This window comes from Urocitellus parryii, chromosome 7, assembly GCF_045843805.1.
Source record: "Urocitellus parryii isolate mUroPar1 chromosome 7, mUroPar1.hap1, whole genome shotgun sequence".
Taxonomy (NCBI): domain Eukaryota; kingdom Metazoa; phylum Chordata; class Mammalia; order Rodentia; family Sciuridae; genus Urocitellus; species Urocitellus parryii.
Window position 1 is genome coordinate 138,698,209 of NC_135537.1, and position 5,459 is coordinate 138,703,667.

A 5,459-nucleotide genomic window follows, 5' to 3' on the forward strand; every position below is an offset into this window, starting at 1 on the left:
CCAAACTGATCTAAGCAGAAAAGAAAATTTGTCAGCATTAGCAATTTAACAATCTGGGATGGGGGTACTATTTCTAGGCGTTCAAAAGATACTGTCAGGGATGTATCTGAAATCGGCTCTTGGCTCAGTTTTTCTCTGTGGAGATGTGAGCAGGTACTACCCTCAAGGCAAAGTGACAGCAGCAGCTGCTAGTGGCTCTAGCCTTGGAGGATAGAAAAAGAAAGTGCCCATTCCCCAATAATTTGAAAGTCTTGGGAGGTGAAAATCAGTGGACCAACTTGAATGAGGTGTTAGGCTCCCATCCAGTCCCTGAAGTTAGAAAACTGTATTTTGATTGGCCAGACTTGGGTCATGTGTCTGTCCTGCAGCCGGATGCTACCAGAACCACACCCAACCGCAAGGACCAAGAGTAGGAGAGAGTAGATGACTCTCCAAAGGAAAAACAGTGTTGGCCAAGAAGCTAGGAAGTGAGTGCTGCAGGCTGCAACCACAGCTCATCAGCAGGCAGCTAAGGGCTTTCCCAAGGGTAGGAACATTGTGGGCAGAAGAAATGGCACATGCAGGACTTAGAAGCAAGGAAAAGCTTTGGTGTGGAGCGGGGCTTCAGGCTACGGGCCTAGGGTGTTGAGATTCCTCACCTAGGATTTTCTTTTTCTCTCTTTTTTTGTAGTGGGGATTGAACCCAAGAACTACATCTTCAGTCTTTATTTAGTAGTTCTGATGATTGAACCCAGGGAGTCTCTGCCACTGAAATTATGTCCCCAGCCCTTATTTTAATTTTAAGACAGGACCTCACTGAGTTGCTGAGAGTCTCACTAAGTTGCTGAGGCTGGTCTTGAAATCGTGTTCCTCCTGCCTTCAACTCCCAAGTCACTGGGATTACAGGTGTACACCAAACCATTGTGCCAGTTTAGGATGGAAGTTCTCAATGAGTACCAAACAATAGATTACTATTTGGTGCATGTTGTCATCCTGTGAGCACATATATATTTGATACCTTCCCCTAAATTTTATTTTCAGAAAAATGAAACCACCACAATCGTTTATCTACTCTTATCAGTAGTAACAGTAGTTCCATGAAGCACATAGATAAGATAGACATTGAGTTCCATGCAATTACAACTTTATAACTGTAACAACACTTCCTTCTCTAGCAAATTGGAGCATCTGCAAATGATTGATGTCACACACATAACACAGGGGTCAGCTGAGGTGATTCTTCCTTTTTTTTTTTTTTCTGGTATGGGGATTGAATCTAGAGGTGTTTTACCACTGAGCTACACTATACCCTCAGTCCTTTTATTTTGAGACTGGGTCTCACTAAGTTGCTGAGGCTGGCCTTGAATTTACAATCCTCCTGCCTCAACTTTCCATATGTCTGGGATTACAGGTGTGCACCACTATGCCTGGTTTCTATATTTTTTAAATTGGTGTTATTTTACTTTATTTGGACCTTTATTTTGTTCATTTATACACAGTGCCGAGAATCGAACCCAGTACCTCACACATGTTAGGCAAGTGTTCTGCCTCTGAGCCACAACCCCAGCTCCTGTAATTTTTTTTTTAATACAGTCTTGGGGCTGGGGATATAGCTCAGTTGGTAGAGTGCTTACCTCATATGCACAAGGCCCTGGGTTCAATCCTCACCCCCTGAAAGAAAGAAAGAAAGAAAGAAAGAAAGAAAGAAAGAAAGAAAGAAAGAAAGTTGCTGAAGCTGGCCTTGAACTCCTGATTTCAAGTGATCCTCTTGCCTTAGCCTCTTAAGTATCTATCTGGGACTGTAGACATGTACTATTGTGTCCAGTGACTCTGTCCTTTTGAAAGGTAACCAAGGATGAATTTTGACCTCAGCAGACATTCTGAGAGAAATCTAGGGGATCTCTGCCAATTTTAAGAAGCCCATTTTGACTCTTCATTCATTTCTTCATTCAGCCAATATTTACTGAATGGCTACTGTGTGTTAGCCTCTCCTTTAGGAATGGAATGAAGGAAATCACTGACTTTGCAGGGTAGGTCTCAGGCTTATCAGGGGACCAAAAAAGCCATTATAGCTAAAATCCTTAGGTATGAAGGAAAGGGGAGGGAAAAGAGAAAATAAAGGAAGAAGGGGCAGGATGGACCTATTAAGTTCTTGTCTCAAGGCCACTTATGATCCCATATCATTGGCCTCTAGATTTGTAGACTCTCTGTGCCCCAAGTAGGGACACAGCTGGGCATGGTGGCATGTACCTATAATCCTGAGGTAGAGGGATCATAAGTTCAAAGCCAGACTCATCAATTTAGTAAAGCTCTAAGCAACTTCACAAGACCCTGTCTCTAAATAAAACAGGCTGGGGATATAGTACTCCTGGGTTAAATTCCCAGTACCAAAAAAAAAAAAAAAAGGGACATATTTTAGTGTCTGGGTTTCCAACTCAGTTATGACTATTTTACTTTTATTTTTTATAGTGTGGGGATTGAACTCAGAGGTCCTTTACCCCTTGGCTACATCCCAGCCCTTTCTATTTTTTATTTTGAAACATGGTCTCACTAAGTTGCTTAGGGTCTCATTAAATTGCTGAGGCTGGTCTTGAACTTGTAATTCTGCTGGCTCAGCCTCCCAGGTCTCTGGGATTATAGGTATGTGCCACCATGCCAGGCTTCTTCCTTTTTATTTAATTTTTTGATACTAGGGGTTGAACCTAGGAACGCTTAACCACTGAGTCACATCCCCATACCTTTTTTCTTTTTGGCACCAGGGATTGACATCAGGGGCACTCAACCATTGAACCACATCCCCAGCCCTCTTTTTTGTAGAGACAGGGTCTCACTGAATTGCTAAGCGCCTCACCATTGCTGAGGCTGGCTTTGAACTCATGATCTTCCTATCTCAGCCTCCTGAGCCACTGGGATTACAGACGTGTGCTATCTTTTCATAATATTTTGTCTTGTCCTTGTTCTAAGGAGGGGGCCTGGAACTTCACAGGCAGCCTCTGGTGAGGTCCTGTCTTGAACCTGGGAAATGAAGTCAGGCACTCCTATTTCCCAAAGAACAAGAATTCATATTGGGGGCTGGGGATGTGGCTCAAGCGGTAGCGCGCTCGCCTGGCATGCGTGCGGCCCGGGTTCGATCCTCAGCACCACATACCAACGAAGATGTTGTGTCCGCCGAAAATTAAATATTAAAATAAATTCTCTCTCTAAAAAAAAAAAAAAAAAAGAATTCATATTGGGATGGCTTCTGCTCCTGTGACACCCTGTGACTAAACCAGGGTGAGGATGAGTCATCTATAGAAGGGAAGGTGCCCTTTTCCCTGCCCCCATTTCCCAGAACAGGTTTAGGGGTGTGTGAGGTGGGTCCTGAAGATCTGTTATTCATTAGATTATAATCTAGGAATGGCTTACTTTTTAATGTAGATTTCTGCCACCCTTGCTAATCCCAGAAATTTGAGGACATAGTAGAGTGGTCAGAGCTCTCTTCTTTCAGGATTTGAATGTGAACTCCTCACTCTGCAACTGGGTATCTCCAGACAAGTTACTTAAACTCTTTGAACTTCAGTTTCTTCATCTGTGAAACGGGGATAGTTATAAAATGCTGGCTCATAATATTGTGAAGAGTTAAATGAGATAATGCATAAAAGACAGTTAGCTTTATGCTTGGCCCTAGTAATCCAAGAATAAATTGTTGCTGTTATGCAACAATTTATAACAATGTTATGAAACATTTATGAAGCACCTCTTAGATTAGATTCTTGGCTTTTTCTTTTCTTTCTTTCTCTTTTCTTTCTTTCTTTCTTTTTTTTTTTTAAACGTAGGATCTTGGGGCTGGGGATGTGGCTCAAGCGGTAGCACGCTCACCTGGTATGGTTCGATCCTCAGCACCACATACAAACAAAGATGTTGTGTCTGCCGAAAACTAAAAATAATAAATATTAAAAATTCTTTCTCTCTCTCTCTCTCTCTTTAAAAAAAATAAAATAGGGGCTGGGGATGTGGCTCAAGCGGTAGCGCGCCTGCCTGGCATGCGTGCGGCCCGGGTTCGATCCTCAGCACCACATACCAACAAAGATGTTGTGTCCGCCGAGAACTAAAAAAAAATAAATATTAAAAATTCTCTCTCTCTCTCTCTCTCTCTCTCTCTCTCTCTCTCTCTCTCTCTCTCTCTCTCTCACTCTCTCTTTAAAAAAATAAAATAAAATAAAATAAAATAAAATAAACGTAGGATCTGGTTACATTGCCCAGGCTGGCCTCTAACTCCGGGTCTCAAGTGAGTCTGTGCCAGCACACACCTGGTTAGATGCTTGGCCTTTGAAGAACTCTAGCTTATAAATGAAAAATTCTTTTGCAAAGGGTAAGACATAGTACTGCGGGTGCAGAGAAGGTATGATAGGGTGGTTAGGAAAGGGAAGACAATTGAATGTGGGATCCTGAAGGGGATGGAAGAGCATCCCAGGAAAAAGAAACACAGGGCTCATGTAGGAGCAGTTAAGATGGGATTGTGACCTATTTCTATGCTGCGAGCCAAACTGGGAATTTTAACACCTGAAGGCTGTTAAAAGTTTTATGCAGGGTAACAACAGATTTATATTTTTGATAACTCTCATTGACAGCTGTGTGCATTGTAATTAGGGGAAGCCAGACTAAAGAGCAACAGCAGGTAGGCTGTTCACAGAAATATAGTCAAGAGATGGTCATGAAAGCAGAAGGCAGTGAGGGTAGGAGATACCTATGGCACGTTTTAAGGTTTACAGGAGTCTGGATAGGTGACCTGAGAGCCGCAATAGAGTGAAAAACTTCATTCTTCTACCTGGCCCCGCACACTTTGTTCCCTTTGCCTTGACTACCCTTCCCAGGTTGCCCTATGACATTCAACTTGAGCCACCTCTTTTGGAAAGCCCTTTTGATTAGGGGGCTTTTCAGTATCCTTGTCAGCTTCCCATCACAACTTTTGTCATTCCTTCGTCATTGTGTCCTGGTTCCTCCCACTGGTCTGTGAATTCGGAATTTGCAGCCACAAAGCAAATACAGTGTCAATAACTGCTGAATGAATCAGTGAAAAAAAGAACTTTAGCTGGCCTAGCGGAAGTCAGAGGAACCTGCAGAAAGAACACAATTTATCTGGGAGGCTTGCCGAGAACTGAGGCCCTGGGGCCTCATCCACCTACTCTAAGCCAATTCTTGTATGAGAGCGGCTACCTCTAAGTCTTAGGCCTTTAAAAACTTGAAGCCTGATGGAAAGAACAACTCCTCTGCCAACCCAGCAAACACTAATCTCTGCAGACTGCGGGCTGAGGCTCCGCCCCTTACCTAGGCTCCGCCTCCCCATCTGCAGTCCCGGTTCGAGCCAGGCGGCGACGCCCATGAGGCCGCATGCGCAATATGAGCGCGAAGTCTCCTTTGCCCTTCTCCCAATGGCGGGCTGCGGTTCCCTTCCCGGCAGCCTCCCTAGGGCAGAGAGCGCGTCATTTCCGGTGGGGAAG